This window comes from Nerophis lumbriciformis, linkage group LG37 (genome assembly GCF_033978685.3).
Source record: "Nerophis lumbriciformis linkage group LG37, RoL_Nlum_v2.1, whole genome shotgun sequence".
Lineage (NCBI taxonomy): Eukaryota > Metazoa > Chordata > Actinopteri > Syngnathiformes > Syngnathidae > Nerophis > Nerophis lumbriciformis.
This window is the reverse complement of record NC_084584.2, coordinates 23,443,880-23,470,715: the sequence shown is the minus strand read 5'-3', so window position 1 is coordinate 23,470,715 and position 26,836 is coordinate 23,443,880. Positions and strand designations below refer to the sequence as shown.

At 38.3% G+C, this 26,836-nt stretch overlaps 1 protein-coding gene and 1 long non-coding RNA gene across 2 annotated transcripts in view; one reads left to right on the top strand and one right to left on the bottom strand.

The window, feature by feature from the left end:
- The window catches only part of LOC133577587 (hippocalcin-like protein 1), a 132,912-nt gene that overhangs the window by 17,592 nt on the left and 88,484 nt on the right, over positions 1-26,836 (top strand). The window lies entirely within an intron of this gene.
- Positions 11,190-16,858, bottom strand: LOC133577588 (uncharacterized). Its single transcript, XR_009811750.1, has 3 exons — positions 16,813-16,858; positions 15,611-15,682; positions 11,190-11,238 (listed from the first exon to the last, which is right to left on the bottom strand). It is a non-coding gene; the product is annotated as an uncharacterized lncRNA (long non-coding RNA).

Sequence of the window (26,836 nt, the reverse complement as noted above, 5' to 3'; positions counted from 1 at the left end):
AACCACAAAAGATGCAGGCGACACAATGTAAGTGACAGCGGCACAAGTTATCGCGACGCACAGACTCTCGGAACACAAGAAGAAGTCATTTCATGAGAAAGAAAGAAATAGAATAGATGGATGTAGGAGGCTATTGAAAATAGGAAGCGAGGGGCCGACATCATCAACAGTGTTGATTCCGCACACCTGGGACGTTGTCAGTCATCGACAACGCCATGGCAGAAAACCGATACTGTATGACCGAGGAACTTTAGCAGGTAATTCTACTGTTACAACGTTGGTTACTGTTGCTTGAATGTCCAAAATGTGACAAGAAAGTGTTTCCTCTTGTTAATTCAACCTAAATTGTTGGTTGCACCTTATTCAAATAAAATGTGAATGCATCGGCCAATAATTGTTTACTTGCTTGTTTGTATCCATAATTAATTTATACCTAATTCCCTTACAAGAAATAATAGGAATATAGGAAACTTCACCTGCAGTGTCCAGTATCCACAATTTTTTTCCAGTCACACTGCTTGATTTTTTTGTAGCAAAAGTTAATGAATCGACTTCAACTCACTGAATGGTTTAGGATCGTATCGTTCTAAAACAAATAATATTGTCCTTGAATCGTATCAGCAACCACAAATATCAAATCGAATCGTTAAACGAATCGTTACACCCCCACAAGTTATAAATGTTTTTAACAAGATCAGGGTGAAATGTTCCCACACTTCCATCTTGGGAAAAAACCAGAGTGATGACATCACCGACAACAAATTTTATTGTTGACATTTATTGGCAATAGTAACCCTACTATCCAATGAAAATAAGTCAATAAACAGCCATTGTCAATACACTGCATGTATATGTCACAGTACTTAGGGTTTCCTCTTAATGTAACTGTACTTGGGCAGCACGCTGGACAGTGGTTAGTGTGTGTACCTCACAATACAAAGGTCCTGGGTTCAATCCCCGGGCTTGGGGTCTTTCTGTGCGGAGTTTGCATATTCTCCCCGTATCTGCGTGGCTTTCCCTCCCACCTCCAAAGACATGCACCTGTGGATAGGCTGATTGGCAACATTAAGGTTGTCTCTACACTAAGACGGCTAAGGTTATACAGCATATAACCTACCTAACTTTATCCCTATCAACACATATTTTTCCATCTTTTGAGCTTTGGTTTAAGAACCCCTCCCGCCGCCCGCGACCTAGTAGGCATGCGCGGAAAATGTCAGACGCGCATATATTACGTCAGTCACCATAGAAGTGTATCCTTACCTGGCATATAAACATTGAAGCTCTTAGACTAGCCCTATTGTAGTGAATCACACCTGAGCCATTATAAATTAATAAAATCTTTAATGGACGTGTGAAAGTAGACAATGTGATGAAGAACATTTTAAAACAATCAATCTAGGATCTAGATATCTGGTCAGGACACTCCTCACTCTTTTGCCTTCACCTTCATTGTCCATTCTTGCAATCCTGCCTGTGCTTGGAGGCTGAAAATGGCGGTTGTTTAGCGGCTCCTTCATGGCTACACAGTAGTTATGGAGTACAAAACTAGACATTGAGTAATCGCTCGACATACATGGCGGACAATAACTGATACAGTCTGCTTTGCCAGTCCAAATGCATTCGCTGTTTTCCATAGTCTTCCCTCGTCGACCAAGTAATACAAAGCCCACTCTACCTTTTTTATCACATCCACGGGAGACCGCATTCTCGTTGTCTCCCCTTCGATAAATGGACAGAGTTTTTCGCTGAGTAGAATCACAGCTGACCTGGACATTCGAAAGTTCTCTTGCCATTCCTCTGGCACAACACACTCGTTGACAAACATATCCCACAAAGCTGCCGTTCTTCCAGGCCTTATCCAAAACCGTCGCTCATCATTGCTATGTTGCCGTCTGATATGTGTTGTATCCGAAATAGCTGCAATCGTGCGTTTCCTTCTCTTAAGGTTTTCAAGTGTGATTTCTACAAGCGCTTGTACATGTAGAAGAAGGAGAAACACAGGCATGTCTGGATGATTCGCCTCCATCTTTCTAATGGTTACCTCCGAGTGGAAACTGGTTGTTATGAAGCTGGCTGTGGCGCGTTCTTTCTGATGTCATTTCCTCTCCGAACTACGTTTATAAACAATCAATACAGAGCTAAGAGCCGGAGATTTACGAAATAGACGGCGCACTTAAAAATAGGGTAACGATGGGTTAGTGTGGCTGACACGGGGGTTTAGGGTAAATAGTTATTCGTTTAAGGAGTTATCCGGCTTAATATAGACAGGGCCTAAATTGCCCCTATGTGAATGTGAATGTTGTCTGTTTATCTGTGTTGTTTTTTTTTTACATGAAAACAGATTAAATATAATGTATTGTAGCCTGCAGAAGAAGTCAAAAGTCAGACTCTCGCTATTTTTAACTTTTATTACCAACCTTATACTAAAAACTGGCCCAATTCCAACAGGTTATACCTCCCATGCAAACACTTTCGTCTCTCTGCGTCCCCGGACACACAACACCACCTCCTCAGTCCACTTTCAGGCACAGACTGTGTTTGTGTGATCATCGGAAAATTAAACGTCAAGCCAAATCAAAACCACATGAACATCAAACATTACCACCAGCAGGTCGTTACAGTATGAATGGGTATATATAGCCTATTATTTGCGCATCAAAGATTTGACTGCCAAAAAAGACTGACCACCGAAAACAGTGTGGCTGAAACCGGATGTTGTGATGTAAACAAGACGCACACGATTGTCTGGAGTGTAGTCAGCATGTCTGTGATGGGGACGTAACTTTAATATATCCCAGATATACCCGTGGACAGCGATCTACAAAATGTGCAAATATTAAGAGGACAGTGACGGCTTTTAAGGAGAAAAAGTCCAACTGCAGCAGCATCGCGAAGCAAGTGTGACGTCATGCTCGCTGCAGCTCGCTTTTTGTCGGGGACATAGAGTAACAGAAGTAGTCTCTAAACACGAGTACGTTCTATAATAACACTAGAAAAAGATGCTACATTTGTTGTTAGTCATTTTTAAAAGTCACTAAAAGTCTCTTGGCACTTGAAAAATTCCCCAAGTATATTGTCCAATAAGCAGCAACAATTGAAAATAGAGCAAAAAGATTTTGTAAATGTATTAATTTTTTTTAGCCTTTTTAAAGAAAATCATATCATCATGGCAAATTATACAATGACGTTATGATGACCACGCCCTTGACCACGACCCACTGCCACAGGTATCATGGCAATCTAGGGGAAACCTTGGTACATGTTGGAGTTCATGTTTCTCTTCAATAAACCACAGCTCCTCTGAGCCGGCAGCACTCATGCATTTACAGATCTCAATGCTACCACCACCACGCGTGACAGTATAAACAAGACAAAATTATCTTGCTATATATATATAGAGTGCACCAGTATATAAGCAGCACCCACTCAATTTTTGAAGATAAAAGTATTTTCTATATATTAGCCGCACCGTACTATAAGCCGCAGATATATACGCTGTGAAATTAGTTATTTTAAAGATTTTGTAAGTGTTTAATGTTTCCAAACGGTGTCCGTAACACGGCAGTAAAACGGCTGATTGAACAAAACAGAAGTCATCAGCATGGATCCACTGGCTACGGAAGCTACAATAGCTCTCCAATCAGCTAAACGGACTCCATAAGTCCAGTGACGTTTTGGTGACTTTACTGAGAAATTTGTGAAAGTGAAAGAATACAAAAAGAATGTCACTGTAAGTTAATAATACTAACAGACACTCGTAAATGTGTTAGCATATTAGCTACAAATATGCACGAAAACACTCCTACAAACATCTCACATGGGGTGGTTTGGCAAGTAAGAATTGTTTTAGTATATTATACGGTTGTCCCGATACCAATATTTTGGTACCCGCACTAAAATGCATTTCGATACTTTTCAAAATAAAGGGTCCACAAAAAATGTCACTGTTCGCTTTATTTAAACATAATACCTTATTATACTTTAAACATATATTGAGTGATTAAAGAAGAATCTATAGTAGTAGAAACGCTATGGACAACTAGAAGATAGAACGGCACTTGTAATTGTACGGTTGAATGCAGAAGGAAATACTGTAGACGTTGACGCCGCAGCACCTGCAGTGAGCAAACTCGTCCAAAAGATGTTGCCATTGCACAAACAATAACACCCCTTTTTAGTGTCTTTGCTTGTGTTTTTTTTTTTTTATTTTATTTTTTTTTTAACTACCGTATTTTCCGCACCATAAGGCGCCCTGGGTTATAAGCCGCGCCTTCAATGAACGGCATATTTCAAAACTTTGTCCACCTATAAGCCGCCCCGTGTTGTAAGCCGCATCTAACTGCGCTAAAGGAATGTCAAAAAAACAGTCAGATAGGTCAGTCAAGCTTTAATAATATATTAAAAACCAGCGTTCTAACAACTCTGTTCACTCCCAAAATGTACGCAAATGTGCAATCACAAACATAGTAAAATTCAAAATAGTGCAGAGCAATAGCAACATAATGTTGCTCGAACGTTAATGTCACAACACACAAAATAAACATAACGCTCACTTTCTGAAGTTATTCTTCATTCATAAATCCCTCGAATTATTCTCCTTCGGTGTCCGAATTGAAAAGTTGGGCGAATGTGGGATCCAAAATGGCCGGCTCCGTCTCGTCGAAGTAATCGGAGTCAGTGTCGCTGTTGTCCAGCAGTTCTGTGAATCCTGCCTTCCGGAAAGCTCGGACCACAGTTGTGACCGAAATATCTGCCCAGGCATTTACGATCCACTGGCAGATGTTGGCGTATGTCGTCCGGCGCTGTCTCCCTGTCTTGGTGAACGTCACGTGTGTTCGCCTTCTGTCATCCACTGTTCCCACGCAGTTAGCAGTCTAGCTTCGAATGCCCTGTTGACACCAATATCTAGCGGCTGGAGGTCTTTTGTCAACCCACCCGGAATGACGGCGAGTATTGAATTAAGCGCGTAAGCGTGTCTCTTAATGTGATTTTATGAGCTAGCAAATATAACAACTACACTACCCAGCATGCAACGATAGTGACGAGCATGCGCGGTAGCCCTGAGAAGCGTTGTTGTATGTGCTGGCAGTTAGAATGTGGTTATGAGCACGCTGTGAGTAAACGTTGAGAACTCAGTTAACACGCCTCGTCTGCATTATTTATAATTAGACAGACAACACACTTAATAGGAGCCATTTTGGGGTCTTTACATAAACACACAAATGGAAATGAAACGTCACATATCCCAGCATGCACCGCGCGCTTCTTCTACGGGGAAAAAAGATGGCGGCTGTTTACCGTAGTTGCGAGACCTAAACTTTATGAAAATTAATATTAATATTAACCCATATATAAGGCGCACCGGATTATAAGGCGCACTGTCAGCTTTTGAGAACATTTGTGGTTTTTAGGTGCGCCTTATAGTGCGGAAAATACGGTACTTGCATTATGGTCGTACCGCTTTATAAACCGCAGGATATAAAGCGTAGGAAAAAAGTAGCGGCTTATAGTCTGGAATTTACGGTAACTCTAACCGGTTGTACAAGGATAGATTTACACGTTTAAATTCTGTAGTATTGTCCCTTAAGAAGATTTAACATAAAAAATGTGACCCATACCAAACTGCTCGGCAGTAGTGTGTCGGTGAACAACAATGTTAAACAAGTAGACAGATTTATAGGCTCGATTTGTTTTTGTTGAGACATTTTTGCCTGGGAATCTGTGCGTTATCATCTGTTGACGCCTGATGCGTCCCCTGTACATTTGTCATGTCGATAACAAACCACGAAGCTGGTGACAGACGCAGCATCGTGAGTAAGCTGATCTTCCTGAACCAGTGGGCCGTGCTACAATTCATCATTGTAAAAAAAATAGAAAGAAATTGGCCCTGTAGAGGTTTGTCAGTGTCTAAATCTTCCGTGATGAAACTAGTGAAAATCAGAAAGGATTTAAGAAGAGTATTACCCCCCCATGTGACCGTTTTTATATGCAGAAGCAGGAAAGGGACTGGGGTGTGGGCAGAATGGGTTGAAACGGGTTGGGTGCATTTCCCATGCATGCTGTCAGGGCCTATAATCTGCTCTGATCCTACTTTTTGGTAGGGGTGGGGACGTCTCCAGCCTGTTAAACCTTCAGTTTGATAAAGCTTACGATAAGGCTAAGGAATCAAATGCTCTGCTGGAGGCAGAGATTGAAAAGCATACAAGGCAAGGCTAACTGAAGACAGTTCTGTGTGTGTGTATGACAGGACTCACCTTTAGTCCAGAAGAGCATCCATAACTATCATTTAGAAACTTGATTAAGCGGTTCTATACATAGAACTGCAGCTCTTGTTTAATCAGTCAGTCTGAAGCAGAAGCATCCAACAAGGCTAAAAGAGAGAAAACAAATGGTTTATGTTATGCACGGGATACCACATGGGTCTTATTTACGACTTCTGGAGTTTAACACTTCAAAATGTTATCACTAGGGTTGTACGATATACTGGTACCAATGAATTAAAAAAGGTACTAAAATGCCTTTGAAAATAACCAGAACTTGTTTTTTTTCCATCGACATGAGGCGAGCCGTGGTGACATTGCTGGTAATATGAGCGTAGGTGCATGTGAGTCAACACACACACAGAGCACTTCCAAGCAAAAACAGTGTGGAGATAGAAAAGGGAGAATGGACGCATTTTGGCTTCAAAATTAACGATAAAGGTGAAGCAATAAACCAAATTTGTAGCAATTTGTAGCATCGCCCAAAACATATTTAAAGTATCTAAACAACGGAAGATTAAGTGCTTAATACATTTTAACAGAAATGTAGATAGAACATGTTAAAACAGAAGGTACCGTATTTTCCGCACTATAAGGCGCACCTAAAAACCTAAAATTTTCTCAAAAGCTGACAGTGCGCCTTATAATTCGGTGCACCTTATATATAGACCAATATTGAGCCACAACGGGTCTCGCAACTACGGGATGCATAACGTAACCCCAGCCTCTACTGTAGCATCTATTCTATGCGCCTTATTATGCGGTGCGCCTTATATATGAACAAAGTTTTAAAATAGGCCATTCATTGAAGGTGCGCCTTATAATCCGGTGTGCCTTATAGTGCGGAAAATACGGTAATCAGATATTAATAGTAAATGAACATCCATCCATTGTCATCCATCCATTTGCTTGTCCCTCAAAATGTTGACAAAATAATACAATCAGAAATGACACACTATGTTACTGCATACGTCAGCAGCTATATTAGGAGCCTTTGTAACCTGTTTGCTTACTTACTACTAAAGGGAAAGTTGTCAAGTATGTTCACTTTGGTATTTAATAGGGATGTAACGGTATTATAAACATTGTGGTATTTCAGTTTCGAAGTATTTTCAATAATACCGTGACGTGTGGCGGTATCAAACGAAAACTTGTTGAGTGTAGGTATTTTTTGCCGTTTTAGCATTGGCCTTGTCCTTGAATGAACTACATTTCCCATAATCCTCTGCGCAGCAAAATGGGGCAGGAAGCGAAGTGTGTTCGTACTTGTCGTAGATAAAAGGAATTGTTTTTTGGACATTAAATCTGTCCATAAGTGGTTGAGTTATGATGCAAACAAAAACAAACAAGCGCAGGCCAAAACATAACCTCTTTGGCGGAGGTAAGAAAGCCTGTGTTCTGCAAAGCAAAGCACGCCACTTTCGACAGAGAGCCAGCCAAACTCGTCACACCACACGGCGGGAAATTACCCCCAAAAAAATGTTCAATGCAGGAAATACAAGTAAACTAAAAAGCTACTTGATACATCCCAGCTGTACTCGGGCGGAAGGCAGAGCTGGACAAGTCGCCACCTCAAACCTTGACACGAAAGAGTGAGTTAATTTACATTCTTAAAAGTTATATGGTTTGTTAACTTTTATGAAAAACAACACTTTCCAGACTGATATAAAGAACGACCATCGTAGAAGACACCTCTTCCCATAATGTAAACGTTGAAAGACACTAAACTGTACATTGTTCTACACTTGTTACACTGTATGTTTACATTGTGACTTTAAAAACATTAACTGTAAGTTATTCTTTTAAATATTTGCTTGAAACAGTAGATGTTCCTGCATAATTTGCACTTACAAATATGTTTGACGTAAAAAAATATGATTATAACATTTTAGCATTATGTTTTTTTCCAATTACAGTAAGTGTGGTATATCTTAAACATTCCTGCCACTTTATTTAACACATAATGGCATTTTTACCAAGCTTTTTGGGCGGGAAATGTACCGCAGTAATATCGTACTGTGACCTTAATATTGTGATATCGTACCGTGAGATTTTGATACCGTTGCATCACTATTATTTTATGAGGGTGTCAAAAAAAATAGATTTTCAAATGAATCACAATTCTTATTTGTAACTAGGGCTGGGCCATATACCGAGTTTGTAAGATATATCGACATATTCTTAAAGAAGATATGAATTAAGAAAATATCTTAATATCGATATAATCTATTTCACGTTAAAATAACCAAACGCCGCTTATTCCTTGATTCTCCCCCGCTTCCCACTCCTTCTCAACACTCCATGGGCTATTAAACCCCTCCCCTTCCTCCTTCCAAGGCGTGCTTGCCCTGTCCTACCCACTGCACTGACCCACAACAACACACAAGCAAATATGGAGTCTGACTGTGACACCAGTGACGTGTGTGCCACTGACCAACTGATTGATTGATTGAAACTTTTATTAGTAGATTGCACAGTACAGTACATATTCCGTACAATTGACCACTAAATGGTAACACCCGAATAAGTTTTTCCACGTTAATCAATTCATGGTAACTAGTAAGTAAAACGCGAACTTCTGCATACCTGCCAACAACTACGGTTTTCCCGTAATGAGTACGGTTTTTGATAATCCATTCCGGTTTACGACTGCAGTGGTAGAAACTACGGTTTTCCATTAAAAATAATTAACTTAAAAATCAAAGCTACATAGCTTAAGTACATTTCCCAGTAGCTTGGCAGTAACTTTGCTACTCTTTAAACAAGTAACGATTTCCGTAGCTTAGCTATTTTTAGACCCATGTAGCGGTTAGCTAAGCTACATGCTACAAAAGAAGAGAGAAAGAGAGAACTGGACTAGTGAAACTCCACAGGCAGGGGACAAAATATACGGGAAACATCAATGACTGGTTGGTTTACATATAAGAAAATACATGATTGGTTGGTTGTTTACTATTATGAGTCTCGATTGCTTAAGATCAGGGCAAAACGTTACAGACAGGCCAATCAGAGGCAAGATAGGGCATGTCATCAAACCAGGAAGGGAAATCACAACAGACACGCACATCCCGAATGACGCCAAGAGAGTCGGAGAAGAGAAGAGGGAATTTTCAAGCGGAATGTACGCCAAAGTGAGGAATATCATAGCCGCACAATTAAGTCAAGTGACTTACTTGGTGCTGACCACAGACATGTGGTCTAGTAGGACCACAGAACCGTACGTGTGTGACAGTCCATTACATCGTCGACTGGGAATTAAAAGTGCCTTCCTGCAAATGTATTTTTTTATCTGAGTTTGATACATGTTTTATTTACACAGCTATGTTATTTATTTTATGTAGAGATAATATTGTTCTATTTTATTCATGTTATGTAATTCTGTGCTACTTAAACAGTTTGTTTTCTATGCTGTTAAAACCCATCTTGACTAACTGGTTAATAAAAGTGCCACTGACTGTTTACAGAACAGATGTCATTCACTTCACTTTCACAAAAATGAATATCTTTTTTTGTATACTTATAAATATATCGATATATATTGAATATCGAGTTTAAGCAAAAATATATCACCCAGCCTTATTTGTAACGATTCTTAATTAAAATTAAAATTAAAAAAGTTGATTTAAAAAAAAAAAAATTATATATTTTTTATCTGTCCTGTGCAGCCACTCAGGAAAATCATAGCATTTATGTAAATCCCCCCTCCCTACCTCCTCAGTACAGATTTACATTAGAAAAGAGAATTGCTGAATGCTTCTCTTGTTGCCTTATTGGTATGTCACTTTATTAAATGTTTGAGTAGAAATGTATTAAACTAAACCAGTTTTCTTTTAAGTAGTACAGAAATGTATCACAGCTGTTTATTTTATAGAGAAATGTAGTTTATCATAGTACTGGCACCCAATGTTATTAAAACAAAGTATTGATTTTGAATTGAGAATCAATTTTAATTGAAAATCAATTCTGAATCAAATCATTGCCCGCAAGAATCGAATTGAATCGTGTGGTCCCCAAAGATTCACAGCCCTATTTCTTAATAAAAAATATATGTTTATTGTATCTTAAGACTTTTTGTTAAAATAAAGCCAATAATTACTTTTTTGTGGTCCCCTTTATTTTGAAAAGTATAGAAAAGTATTTTAAAAATTGAAAATACATTTTGGTATTGGTACCAAACTATTGGCATGGGAACAACCCTAGTTTGTGGGTGCTTTAACAGTTTATCCCATTAAGGTCTACAACTTCTGACACTTGAGCAATTCTGATCAAAGAATCTGCATTAGGTAGTGAAACCTACCTCTGCCATTAAATGATCAACACTAACAATGAATGTAGATATAAATAGAACAGCCTTAGGTGTTTTGTCAAGAACTGACAGCAGTTTGTAGACAGCCATCAGGAGGCTGAAAGGGCAGCCATTTACTCACAGAGCTTGACATGAGAACAAAAAACAGCGTGTGTGTGTGTGTGTGTGTCATGTATGTGTTCCTTAGCATAAAAGGACTGAATCCACCATAGTGGTGCACGCTCTTCTATGGCGATCTTATGTCAAAAGTGGCCTCCTTCTATTTCCCCCCTGCACTACTCCTCTTCCATCAATCCATTTCTTCTCCAGTAAGGAAGGCAATATTTTCCTTCCCCCTTTTGCATTGTCAGATCTCCTCCTGCCCACTTTTTACTTTGCCTTTCATCATCTCCCATGTCCCTTTTTGAAGTGCTGCCCTTATAAATAAAATAGCAGTTTTATCTTCCTTTTTAACCAGACACTATAGCTATTTAAAGCGGATTGCTTAAGAGGAGCTGAGCCAGCAATCCTCCAGTCAGTTAAAATGTATTCCATAAGCAAGAATACAGTACACATGTTTACATGAAGTTAAATGTCCATTCATATATTACGTATTTAAAATGTTAGCTGCTTTACAGTACCTTCAGTTTATCAGGATGTTCACCAGTTAACATCATAGAGGGTGCAGCACTGGAAAAAAAAAAGACATGCAATAATATTACTTCAATAAAATGCTAATAGAAAAAATATAACAGGTTTTTTGATATGACGAAGGAAAAGGAAAATAAATACAAAAAAATATTAACAGGATTATACTATGGCATGTTATGCAAATGTTTTTGAAATCAATGTAAAACATAATCTTGTAGTTGCAAGAAAAGCCTTTTCCCGCAACTAAATCAAAAAGTAAATATTCTAATTTTAAGGAATAATGTCACGCAAGACAAATCTGACATAGAAAACTAAAATGTGAATGTCACAAAAATAAAATAAGTTACTTTACTAACAAGTCTTGACTGACAAGTTGTATTGTTACAATAAAGCAGTGCTTCTCTATTTTTGTCATGTCACCCCTTGGAGACATTATTTTTTCACGACCCCCTTAATTTAAGATAATTTATTCATCTGAACAAACCATGAGTGCTAGAAAAAAAAATCACCTGACAATATTTATGTATTTAATTATATCCTCATATCCACTAAACTGAAGGCTTATGTATGTATGCTTGGTCATATTGACTGGTTTAGCCAGTTAATTAATTTGAGCAGTGCTGCCAAGTAGCTGGAGGCTGGTGTATCGTTCAAGAACGAAGCAAAAAAATATGTTGTACATACAAACACTCATACTTACATACGCGTGTACACTAGGGCAGTGGTTCTCAACCTTTTTTCAGTGATGTACCCCCTGTGAACATTTTTTTAATTCAAGTACCCCCTAATCAGAGCAAAGCATTTTTGGTTGAAAAAAAGAGATAAAGAAGTAAAATACAGCACTATGTCATCAGTTTCTGATTTATTATATTGTATAACGGTGCAAAATATTGCTCATTTGTAGTGGTCTTTCATGAACTATTTGGAAAAAAAGATATAAAAATAACTAAAAACTTGTAGAAAAATAAGCAAGTGATTGAATTATAAATAAAGATTTCTACACATAGAAGTAATCATCGACTTAAAGTGCCCTCTTTGGGGATTGTAATAGAGATCCATCTGGATTCATGAACTTAATTCTAAACATTTCTTCACAAAAAAAGAAATCTTTAACATCAATATTTATGGAACATGTCCACAAAAAATCTAGCTGTCAACACTGAATATTGCATTGTTGCATTTCTTTTCACAGTTCTTTTTGACAGACATTTTAGTGAGAAACCTGAGCTTGTGCTTCACTGAGTTTATGAACTTACATTCATATTTTGTTGAAGTATCATTCAATAAATATATTTATAAAGGATTTTTGAATTGTTGCTATTTTTAGAATATTTAAAAAAAATCTCACGTACCCCTTGGCATACCTTCAAGTACCCCCAGGGGTACGCGGACCCCCATTTGAGAACCACTGCACTAGGGCTGCAACAACTAATCGATTAAATCAATTAAAATCGATTATAAAAATAGTTGGCGATTAATTTAGTCATCAATTCGTTGGATCTATGCTATGCGCAGAGGCAAATTATTATTTTTTTTTAATTTTATTTTTTTTTTTTTATAAACCTTTATTTATAAACTGCAACATGTACAAACAGCTGAGAAACAATAATCAAAATAAGTATGGTGCCAGTATGCTGGTTTTTTTTCAATAAAATACTGGAAAAGAAAAAAATGTAGTTTATCTCTTTTATCCGATTATTAATCGATTAATCGAAGTAATAATCAACAGATTAATCGATTATCAAATTAATCGTTAGTTGCAGCCCTAACGTACACACAATTATTCATACATATATACTTACATATGTACATTCATTCATACATACACGCACACATTGGTGCTTACGTACATACATACACACACGGTACATAAATCGACACACATTCACTGTACAAACATATATATATATATATATATATATATACACACACACAGGTATATATATATATATATATATATACATACTGTACATACAAAAGCACATATATACTCATGCATGTAATCACGCATATATTAACGTAATTCCTCCCAGGCGAAACTCTGTAAAACACGGCACACTGATAAAGCTTAACCTATTTCTAGTATAACAATCTACAAGGTTAATATAGTCCGCTTCTCTTTCTTCCCCTACCTTTATCTGCTTTATTTTGTAATACAAGTTTTCATTAAATGCATGTATTGTTGCATTTAAAACAATGTTATTGTTAATAGAGGTAATTATTATTTTTATTTATAATCAATAGTGCTACTTATATTGATATTTGTATTGCTCCATTTGTAGTGCAATAACGTGCATTGTCATTTTTGTGTTATTCATATTTACAAACCCTGTTTCCATATGAGTTGGGAAATTGTGTTAGATGTAAATATAAACGGAATACAATGGTTTGCAAATCATTTTCAACCCATATTCAGTTGAATATGCTACAAAGATATTTGATGTTCAAACTGATAAACATTTTTTTTTTTTTTGCAAATAATCATTAACTTTAGAATTTGATGCCAGCAACACATGACAAAGAAGTTAGGAAAGGTGGCACTAAAAACTGATAAAGTTGAGGAATGCTCATCAAACACTTATTTGGAACATCCCACAGGTGAACAGGCAAATTGAGAACAGGTGGGTGCCATGATTGGGTATAAAAGTAGATTCCATGAAATGCTCAGTCATTCACAAACAAGTATGGGGCGAGGGTCACCACTTTGTCAACAAATGCGTGAGCAAATTGTTGAACAGTTTAAGAAAAACCTTTCTCAACCAGCTGTTGCAAGGAATTGAGGGATTTCACCATCTACGGTCCTTAATATCATCAAAGGGTTCAGAGAATCTGGAGAAATCACTGCATGTAAACTGCTAAGCCCGTGACCTTCGATCCCTCAGGCTGTACTGCATCAACAAGCGACATCAGTGTGTAAAGGATATCACCACATGGGCTCAGGAACACTTCAGAAACCACACTGTCAGTAACTACAGTTGGTCGCTACATCTGTAGGTGCAAGTTAAAACTCTCCTATGGAAGGCGAAAACCGTTTATCAACAACACCCAGAAACGCCGTCGGCTTTGCTGGGCCTGAGCTCATCTAAGATGGACTGATACAAAGTGGAAAAGTGTTCTGTGGTCAGACGAGTCCACATTTCAAATTGTTTTTGGAAACTGTGGACGTCGTCTCCTCCGGACCAAAGAGGAAAAGAACCATCCGGTTTGTTATAGGCGCAAAGTTGAAAAGCCAGCATCTGTGATGGTATGGGGGTGTATTAGTGCCCAAGACATGGGTAACTTACACATCTGTGAAGGCGCCATTAATAGTGAAAGGTACATACAGGTTTTGGAGCAACATATGTTGCCATCCAAGCAACGTTACCATGGACGCCCCTGCTTATTTCAGCAAGACAATGCCAAGCCACGTGTTACATCAACGTGGCTTCATAGTAAAAGAGTGCGGGTACGAGACTGGCCTGCCTGTAGTCCAGACCTGTCTCTCATTGAAAATGTGTGGCGCATTATGAAGCCTAAAATACCACAACGGAGAACCCCGGACTGTTGAACAACTTAAGCTGTACATCAAGCAAGAATGGGAAAGAATTCCACCTGAGAAGCTTCAAAAATGTGTCTCCTCAGTTCCCAAACGTTTACTGAGTGTTGTTAATAGGAAAGGCCATGTAACACAGTGGTGAACATGCCCTTTCCCAACCACTTTGCCACGTGTTGCAGCCATGAAATTCTAAGTTAATTATTATTTGCAAAAAAAAATAAAGTTTATGAGTTTGAACGTCAAATATCTTGTCTTTGTAGTGCATTCAATTGAATATGGGTTGAAAAGGATTTGCAAATCATTGTATTCCGTTTATATTTACATCTAACACAATTTCCCAACTCATATGGAAACGGGGTTTGTACTTCACTACTTCTTTGCTATCACTTTTCGTATCATATTTGTACATATCGTATTTTCTGATGTTCGGTTGTTGTTTTGGTTGTTGTCGTCTCTGTTTTATCCCCCTCTTGTCCCTGCAATTTCCCCCTCTGTCTTTTTTTTCTTCTTTCTGTCCCCTCCTAAAAAAAAAAAGACACCTCATCGCGCTCCCTCAGGGGGGCCTGCCCGACTATTTGAGAAGCACTGCAATACAGTAATAAAATACACAGGAAAATTGTAGTTGCCATAAAATTGTTACGCTACATGACTTCAACAATCTTAAATATTGGGAAATTAATGTTATGTTATTGTGTTATTCCTTCTCTTGAAACATATTACATGTAAAAAGTTCTAATTCCCTTTTGTAAAACAGCATTTTTGATTACTTTATTTTATTTTTATATATAGTGACGTTAGCTTTGGGCAACAGAAAATATTCTCGGTGAATAATGTCACAACAGGACAGCCAGGGGAAAAAAGCTTGAGTGCATTTACGAGCTAATTTGTGGTGAGCGCAGACCAATTTCTGAAGCAATCCCATGACAGCCTTTTCTTCTCTGGATGGGACTGTGGGCAAAAAACATCATTATTCACACAGCTTGGGTCTTATTATGTCGTGATTATAAAAGACGAGCTTGCCCTACTGCAATATACACCTTTTGTTGTATTGTGTCCCATTGGATGTGTGCAGGTGTGTCTAATATTGAGGCCTGCAAGTGCACAGTCACGCCACGAGAGCATCGCGGTGAAAGAAAAAAAAAAACAGTTGCTAAGCAGCCACAGCGGGATGCTTGTAGTCCTTGCCAGAACTTCACAAGCGGGCCTTCAGGTGGAGAAGAAGGGCGGCCGAGCGAAGTATCAGAGGGTGTGCAAGCGAGGAGGCGAGGAGTGTCTGATCTCTCATGCAAGGATTCTCCCACAATGCACCGCAGCGGGTTCTCTTTTAGCGTCCCACATAATCTCCTGCGAAGGCTATATTCTTTTCCTGACTGCCTGCTGGTGCTTTCAAGAAGCTACTTCCTTGCAGCATGTTTTACCCCGTCAGCCACCACACTTTCTTCTCCAGAGCGTGACATTTAGGTAGTTTCATGCCTCCCCTGCCTTCATTTTAGCATGCGTCACTCCCTTTTGGCAATATCTGATATTATGATGACACTCTAGATGTGTGCATTGAAGCAATATGGCTACCAAACACCCCCATATCAGCCTTTAACACATACAACCAGTCATAGTACTAGACCCTGCCAATTGAATATCATTTTTTCTCACTATTAAACATCACTTCCTGTCTCTCTGTTGCTCTTCCAGCCCTACCACCTGTTTTATATCCCACTGATTTTGCTCATTACTCACCAGGCATAAAAATGTGACTCTGGCCAGGCTTTGGCTAATTAAAAACAACAACAAAATAGTCTTGGGGCTTATGAAATATTCATCTTGTGTAACTGGTAAACAAATAGTTCAAATATTCATTAATATTTCAAGGCAGTTGCTTCCTAAGGAGTCAATTATGTAAACAGTAGCTTGCTTGTTTTACACAGCCAAATGATGCTCGATTACTACAGCTAAATAAACATTAATGTGCTTTAAAGTAACCTTTTGAGACACAATGTAATGTAACTGTGCTCTCATAATCGATGTAATTCGGTGACTTCGATGAATGTGTGGTTGAATACTGCTCATAAACACATGCTTACCTGTATGGAGTCCATTGATGTAAAACATACGAAGCGTCACGTAGCTATAATGACCGTCAAGTGAGGGAATTGATGAGGAAACCGGAAGTAAAGTAGACATTTAGCGGATGCGGAGGTATTTCAAAATAAAGGCAAGGCAAGTTTATTTCCAGCGCGCAATTTGTAAACAAGGCAATTCATTTTTTTCTTTTCTTTTTTTTTTATAGACATCCAACATCAGACATTCCTATCCATTACATCATATTCACATAAATCATATATCTATTGTCTGCCCTAAATGTCAAAATATTTGTATTTATATCCCACTCATACCACCCACCTCCCCCCAAAAAAGAAAGAAACAACAAAAAAAGCAAAGTAATATCTACAAATACATCGATTAAATGAAAAAAGAAAGAAAGAAAATAAATAATACATTGATAATAATAATAATCCGAAATAAAATAAAATATAAACAGATACATATATATATATATATATATATATATATATATATATATATATATATATATATATATACACACACACACACATACATATATATATAAATATATATATATATATACACACACATACATATATATAAAATATATATTTGTATGTATACATACAGGGCAGCACGGTGGAGGAGGGGTTAGTGCGTCTGCCTCACAATATGAAGGTCCTGAGTAGTCGTGAGTTCAATCCCGGCCTCGGGATCTTTCTGTGTGGAGTTTGCATGTTCTCCCCGTGACTGCGTGGGTTCCCTCCGGGTACTCCGGCTTCCTCCCACCTCCAAAGACATGCACCTGGCCCTAGTGTGTGGATGTGAGTGTGAATGTTGTCTGTCTATCTGTGTTGGCCCTGCGATGAGGTGGCGACTTGTCCAGGGTGTACCCCACCTTCCGCCCGATTGTAGCTGAGATAGGCTCCAGCGCCCCCCGCGACCCCGAAGGGAATAAGCGGTAGAAAATGGATGGATGGATGGATGTATACATACATAGAGGGAGTAATCCCTTTTTTTTTTTTTTTTTGCAGTACAATCACTAATTCGAAAAATTAAAGTCAGGTTTATGGGGCGTGACATAGTTGACCCAATTTTCCCAGTATAAAGTAAATTTCTCCAATTTCTAATTAATAAAGGCAGTTATCTTCTCCATTTTATATATGTCCATTGTTGTTTCCGTCCATTAAACAAGGCAATTCAAAGGGCTGAATAGAACATTACAAGAACTTGAGAATAAAAATATAAAATCATTACTAAAAATAATCATAAAAAGCAAATTAAAAATAAAATCATAAAACAATGAAAGTTGGTCAAACAGAACAGGAACCATAGGAGCCGATCTACATTTCTGCCAGTGGGTGCTCGGTGTGTGTGTGTATTAAAAAAAAAAAGACTTTCAGCGAAGTTAATACCCCATATGATTTGTGGCTTTAATGTTTTGTAAAATGGACCAAACTCGCCACAAAATTAACTACACTAAAAAAATTATTTTAAAGATTGAAAGTTGCCATCAATCCCATGTGGGTGCTCGGCATCATCCGTGGGTGCTCAGGCCCCGAAGCACCCACAGGATCGGCGCCGATGACAGTAACAACGCTAAAAATGTCAAAATTAATATTTCTATAACAGTGAAGTATATTTATATAGCGCTTTTCTCTAGTGACTCAAAGCGCATTCACATAGTGAACACCATTATATAAGTTACATTTAAACCAGGGTGGGTGGCACTGGGAAGCAGGTGGGTAAAGTGTCTTGCCCAAGGACACGACGGCAGTGACGAGGATGGCGGAAGCGGGGATCGAACCTGGAACCCTCAAGTTGCTACACTGCCCCACAATATTTAAAAAACGGATTAGTTTGCCTTTTAAACTCCCGATGCACACATTGTGTTACTCTCAGCACCGCAGTGTTGCTTGTCCTGAATATGGTGTGTGAGTGATTCCCTCTATCTCTAAAAAGGCAGGCAAGTTGATCTAAGATAATAATTATCATCTCCATCAGGGGGACGTGCGTGTGCGTGCGCGCGTGTGTCCAATAGTTTACTTTTTTTGGCTCTCTGCAGTCCCTTTGGGACAAGGTTAAACTGTGTTGCCGTGCCTCGAAAGCCCTATTTTTAAGAGTCCCGATTTCATTTACAGACCTTCAATTCAAGCACATGGGATGATGGTGGGCACGCCTTGAAAATGTGTTTTATATTTAGACTTAGACTTAGACTTAGACAAACTTTAATGATCCACAAGGGAATTGTTCCACACAGTTAGCTCAGTTACAAACGATGGAAAGGGTAAGGATGGAAAGGACAATGAGGGTATAAAATAGACTAAAAATGTACCGTAGTAGCAATATAAAATATAACATATATGTAATATTTACATAATATATGTACAGTATATGATATATACTGATATATTATATTATATGTTTATATCATATACCGGTATACAATATATGTTTATATAATATATACAATATATAACAATTACCATGTACAATATTACAGTATATGTAACATCTGCAGCATAAAATAGAGAGTAGATCCAGCAGAAAATAGACATTATAAACAAAGAGAGGTATAGCTAACATAGAAGGTGTCTGGTAATAGACAGATACCGTATACAGAGTCGGGATTTGACACTAATGGTATACTAAATACTTTTTTAGTTTTGGTCTCAATTAGAGATGACTTTTTTGCCGATATCCGATATTCCGATATTGTCCAACTTTTTATTACCGATACCGATATATACAGTTGTGGAAATAACACATAATTATGCCTAATTTTGTTGTGATGCCCCGCTGGATGCATTAAACAATGTAACAATGTATTTTCCAAAATAAGAGAACAACTTCAACTCAAAATATGGAAAAAAATGCCAACATGGCACTGCCATATTTATTATTGAAGTCACAAAGTGCATAATTTTTTTTTAACATGCCTCAAAACAGCAGCTTGGAATTTGGGACATGCTCTCCCTGAGAGAGCATGAGGAGGTTGAGGTGGGCGGGGTTGAGGTGGGGGGAGGTAGCGGGTGGTGTATATTGTAGCGTCCTAGAAGAGTTAGTGCTGCAAGGGGTTTTGGGTATTTGTTCTGTTGTGTTTATGTTGTGTTACGGTGCGGATGTTCTCCCGAAATGTGTTTGTCATTCTTGTTTGGTGTGGGTTCACAGTGTGGCGCATTTTGGAACAGTGTTAAAGCTGTTTATACGGCCACCCTCAGTGTGACCTGTATGGCTGTTGATCAAGTATGCATTGCATTCACTTGTGAGGGGGTGAAAAGCCGTAGATATTATGTGACTGGGCCGGCATCTGTGTACATATATTTGTATGCATATTTGTATCACTGTTACAAATATGCGCCACACTGTGAACCCACACCAAACAAGAATGACAAACACATTTCGGGAGAACATCCGCAAGTATCGAAAAGTATCGAAATACATTTTGGTACCGGTACCAAAATATTGGTATCGGGACAACCCTAGAGTGTAAAAAAGTAAAAAAGACACCATAGATTGTGGTCTCCATGCAACCACTGGGTCACGAGCCAGCAATGTGCCATAAGAACCGGGTCGTTATCAATGCATCTTTATTATTGATCATTTTAACTACATGCCACAAAGCCTACAAACTTAGCTAAAAGACAATAAAGAAACACGTATAAATGATTTCAAAAAAGGGAAAGGTTTGCTCCGTGACGTTCAAAAAAAAAAAAAATTTGGCAAGTCAGTGAACTCTCTCTAGCAACTTGTGGCTGGGAAAATGTCATAATTAATCACATCTGTATTGTTGAGTTCTACAGGGGTCCCCAGACCCCGGATGACTTTAGACACTGCGAGAACGTACTGTTGACAGCACACAGAGGGCCAGACCACCTCATTAAACCGGAGCGCTAATTTGTCAGGTGCACAAGCGTCACAGATTGATTGCCTTCTCCAGTGTCCACCGCCAGGCTGGCTGGCATCACGCCTCCCCGGGTTGTTTAGTAACAGGGATGAAGGCCAGCGGGCGCCGATCTGTGATCCTGCTGCTTCCAGTACGCCTTTGGCAGAAGGATCTGGAACATCGGTACTGAGGGGATCGGCGGGCGGGCCCCAAAGCATTTAGAAGAGATCAAGGGCCGTTGAAAAGGAACGGCAAAGTGACATTTAAGAAGGTTTGGGGGGGGGGGGCTGGCAGGAGGAGAGAGAGGGAAGAAGGGAGGAGGTTCAATGAGAGAAAAAGGTGTTGTGTGTCGGCTCATCGATTGTTGCTAAGGATGGAAATAAATGCCTTCGATGTGACCGTCATATGCAATGTCATACATGTAACGCAGGGACGTGCAAAACAAACAGTAAAAACTTAAAATAAACATTATTTGTTCATTAAACTGTGTCAGAAATAGTGTTCAACTTCAGCTGCAAACCCCGTTTCCATGAGTTGGGAAATTGTGTTAGATGTAAATATAAACAGAATACAATGATTTGCAAATCATTTTCAACCCATATTCAGTTGAATATGCTACAAAGACAACATATTTGATGTTCAAACTGATAAACTTTTTTTTTTTTGCAAATAATCATTAACTTAAGAATTTGATGCCAGCAACACGTGACAAAGAAGTTGGGAAAGGTGGCAATAAATACTGATAAAGTTGAGGAATGCTCATCAAACACTTATTTGGAACATCCCACAGGTGAACAGGCAAATTGGGAACAGGTGGGCTGATACAAAGTGGAAAAGTGTTCTGTGGTCTGACGAGTCCACATTTCAAATTGTTTTTGGAAACTGTGGACGTCGTGTCCTCCGGACCAAAGAGGAAAAGAACCATCCGGATTGTTATAGGCGCAAAGTGGAAAAGCCAGCATCTGTGATGGTATGGGGATGTATTAGTGCCCAAGACATGGGTAACTTACAAATATGTTAGGCGCCATTAATGCTGAAAGGTACATACAGGTTTTGGAGCAACATATGTTGCCATCCAAGCAACGTTACCATGGACGCCCCTGCTTATTTCAGCAAGACAATGCCAAGCCACGTGTTACATCAACGTGGCTTCATAGTAAAAGAGTGCGGGTACTAGACTGGCCTGCCTGTAGTCCAGACCTGTCTCCCATTGAAAATGTGTGGCAAATTATGAAGCCCAAAATACCACAACGGAGACCCCCGGACTGTTGAACAACTTAAGCTGTACATCAAGCAAGAATGGGAAAGAATTCCACCTGAAAAAGCTTAAAAAATATGTCTCCTCAGTTCCCAAACGTTTACTGAGTGTTGTTAAAAGGAAAGGCCATGTAACACAGTGGTGAACATGCCCTTTCCCAACTACTTTGGCACGTGTTTCAGCCATGAAATTCTAAGTTAATTATTATTTGCAAAAAAAAAAAAGTTTATGAGTTTGAACATCAAATATATTGTCTTTGTAGTGCATTCAATTGAATATGGGTTGAAAAGGATTTGCAAATCATTGTATTCCGTTTATATTTACATCTAACACAATTTCCCAACTCATATAGAAACGGGGTTTGTATTTGGACTTTCCCTGATTACATGGCAACAGCTGTTTCTAAGGGGAGAGGGGGGTCGTAAACAGCCGTCCCTTATCACAAAACAGTTCAAAGAAGAGGTCGTAAAACAGTTCAAGAGGTGCCTGGAGCTTGGGCAGGTCATGCTTTCCCTCCACTTTGTAGATCTCGGGTCAAGACAAAATCTTTCTGTGGATTACAATGCATCAAAGAAACAGAACACCTTCATGTTGCTTCCCATCCTACACAGTGGAGTTTTACAAGCCTTCTGCTTGGTAGGATCAAAGACATTTTTTGTCTGCTCGCCGGGAACTCATTGAAACACAAAGTTTTGTGATAACTTAGATACAATTATTCTAACATATACACACACACACACCTAACATGAGGCTTATTAAGGCTTACTGGCTGGTCTGCCAAAATAATTTCTCGTATGAACACTGTTAAATCCAGCCTGATTATAGTTTGAATGTAAGTGTGACATCGTTATTCTTGATAAATGTGCTAGAAGTGCAGCTGTAGGCCAGGACGTCGAAGTGGAGGGATAATTTGGAACAAAGTACCGGCAGCCAAAGCTTTTGTGAGGTTTGTAGATTTTTCCTTTTCTGTCATTTAAATATATGTTATAAAAAAACAATGTCATAAATGTTCATTTAAAATAATATACAGTAGCCATGAAAGTTGAATAATAAGGTTGCTTGAATGAAATTAAGGACAGGTCAAAAATACTAAATGGTTTGTTCCGCTTGGATAATGGCAAGCTTCTGACACTTTACTCATCACAGACGTCAGAGCTCACCTTTAAGCATGCACACACAGCACCAGCATTTTAGAACAAGGATGAGGTGCTAGAAGAAAAGGTAAGAATATAATACATCTATTTGTGGCAGCTTAGGAGGAAATTATGTGCAAGTTTCACTTGTGCACCTTATTGCACATAACTGTGGTGCGTTCAAGGACCCTCGATTAAAGCTAAAAACAGATTAAAGTTAAAAAGAGAACAGTAGTTTCTTAAAGACAGGGTGACCTAACCTCAAGCAGATGCACGAATAATAATAAAATAATGTTAATATTGATATTTTATTATGATTGGTATTATCCACTGGTGATAACCCTATGTCAGAGGTCGGCAACCCAAAATGTTGAAAGAGCCTTATTGGACCAAAAATACAAAAACAAATCTGTCTGGAGCCGCAAAAAATTAAAAGCCATATTACATACAGATAAATTGAATTAATATGACTTAAAGGAAACTAAATGAGCTCAAATATAGCTACAAATGAGGCATAATTATGCAATATGTACATATAGCTAGCCTAAATAGCATGTTAGCATCGATTAGCTGGCAGTCATGCAGTGACCAAATATGTCTGATTAGCACTCCACACAAGTTAATAACATCAACAAAACTCACCTTTGTGCATTCATGCACAACGTTAAAAGTTTGGTGGACAACATGAGACAGAAAAAGAAGAGGCATAAAACACGTCCTAGAAAGTCGGAGAAAGTTATACATGTAAACAAACTAAGGTGAGTTCAAGGACTACAAAAATTAGTAGGACAAAACGGCGCTCGCCAAATACTCGAATCAGTGAAGCATGTTTAATATAAACAGTGTGCTTTATAAGAATTAGGGAGGTTTGTGTCATGTTTGTCCTCCTACAGAAACCATATTAAACAAAAAATAGATTTTTTTTTCCTTTTTAAATTTTTCATACATTTTTTAAAAAGCTCCAGAGAGCCACTAGGGCGGCGCTAAAGAGCCGCATGCGGCTATAGAGCCGCGGGTTGCCGACCCCTGCCCTATGTGTATCAGATACTCTCTTGTTTACACTGCGACGTAAACGGAAACATGACATACTTTCAAGTAGGGCTGGGCGATATATCGATATACTCGATATATCGCGGGTTTGTCTCTGTGCGATATAGAAAATGACTATATCGTGATATTTGAGTATACGTTCTCACGCAGTTGCTCTTAACGGCGGGCATTACACTACAGGCTCTTCCCACTCTTTCTTGTATGTCCTTGTCACAGACAGCAAGCGCACCTTCTTACACACGTCACATACTGTCACGAAATACGTCACATACGTATACGCCCTCGCGGAGCAGATAGGTGGCAGCATGGGTAACGTTAGCTGTGATGCTAGCGGAGTGGTGCGAGCGGTAATACGAGAGAAAGAAGGTGCGAATCTGGTAACAAATGAAGGAAGAATTAATTCCCAAGAAAAACAGCACGGGGTCCATCGTCTGGCGGTGGTTTGGCTTCAAGTGGGAATATGTCGAACAGACAACCGTAATTTGTCAAGTGTGGGGCAAAAGCATTGCTACAAAAAGTAGCATTACCGCTAATATGTAGCATCATTTGAAAAGTCACCTGCGAGAGAATGAAGAGTGCTTACTCCGCATGTCAACATCTCCGTTCGGTGCCACACGCCCACACCATCAAAATGCCGAGGCAAACATTTCCAGATCAACACCGTATGAAAAAAAAATGTCAACAACAAAAGGAGATAACGTCCGCAGGAACCTACCACATAGCAAAGGACATACACTATTTGATTTCCTATTATGCAGCTCATTTTTATTTGACACTTATTGAAATATCTTGTGTGACATCATGCACAAAAGTGCACTTTATTTGTTTTAAACTATTGTAGTGGCGTTCTGTACAAAAAGTGCACTTTAATTTAGTGTTGTTATATGTCATCTTAGTGACATCATGCACAAAAGTGCACTCATAGCTTGTTTTAAAATGTCTCTGACAATCTTGCACTTTCTGTTTTGGAAATGACATGAATGTTTGTGCCACTGCTTAATAACTGTTTAATAAATACACTTTTGGTAAATTGACTTAGTTGTGATTTCCCTCTCTGCATGAAAGTTTAAAATGAGCATATATTAATGCAGTATGAAGAAGAATGTTTTAATGTAGACACATATAATTATCATACTGCTGTGATTATATGCATCAAGTGTTCATTCAAGGCTAAGGCAAAATATGGAGATATATATCGTGTATCGCGATATGGCCTTAAAATATCGAGATATTAAAAAAAGGCCATATCGCCCAGCCCTACTTCCAAGCATATTTAAGTGAATGATGTCATGTTATGAGTATGAAAATGTATATTCTGGCCAGTTTCCAATGAATTTTGTTGCATTTGTTTTTTGTTTTTGTTTTTAAACTAAACCAAATGATTTGGGGGCGGGTTGATCAGTATTGTAGATGTGCTAATCCCATTTTTAAAAAGACAAACACTTATTTAGGGTTTTGTGTTTTAAAAAGCCGTTTTTAACCAAATCCATGCAATTATTAGTTTAGTGCATGGAAACATACCAAGTGTGTGTGTGTGTATGGGTTTAGGGCAGGTGTGTCCAAAGTGCGGCCCGCTATCCATTTACGGCCTGCAGACCGAGTTGTGTTGGTCCGCAGCATATTGTCGGAAAAAAAACTACAATGAAAAGGTAAGAAAAAAGAGCAAAAAATTGGAATGTAATGAAAAGAAGCTAAAATTTTGTAACTAATAATGAATAACAATATACTTAGTCACCTATAACACAAACCTGACAAAATTATTTGTCTTTAAATATACATATATACATATATATATATATATACTGTATATATATATATATACTGTATAAATATATATATATATATATATATATATATATATATATACATATATATATAATATCTGTTGGCATATATTCAATAAAATGAAATAAAATAACAATACAAACAGTTTATTTTGTTAATGAGTTAATTAACAAATAAAACACATACTAATTTATTAATTATTTAATTTAAAGAAACAGTAATAAACGCTGAGAAAAGTGCAACTGAACATTCATATTTTCATACAGGCATCATTTTTGACACACTAGGTTAATATTATTATTATTATATTCTTACAGGGGGAAAAATACAACAACAGTAAAAATACAAGAACAAATGAGCAAAAATTCTGAACGTAATGAGAAAAAGCTGAACTGTTGTAATTATTTATATATACTTAGTAGAGATGCGCGGATAGGCAATTTATTTCATCCGCAACCGCGTCAGAAAGTCGTCAACCATCCGCCATCCACCCGATGTAACGTTTGATCAGAACTGCACCCGCCCGCCATCCGCCCGCACCCGCCCGAAGTTTTATTTACGTAGGCAATAATTGAGCATGGATTTCCAATCGCACTGGCTGATCACATGGGACAGTTAAATGTTTGTAATGCAACCTTTAAAAATCATTACGCGGTGATCGCGGTCCCAAAAATAAACTTTTCTTGCATGATAATGTCCAGAAAAATTCGCTTTATATTACTATAGAGTCCTTTTAACGAATGAGTTTGATGGTTTATCACAAACCTTAAATGAAAGAAGTCCGTTGTTCTCCTGCACCATGCAGCGCTTTGGCCTTGCTTCGTGTTTGGTGCGCAATCCTGTCGGCTGTATTTCACAGCACGACATACTGTTAAAAGTGTTTATACTATTTATGCTTTCAAGTCCAAGTTGAAGAAATCTTGTTAAAT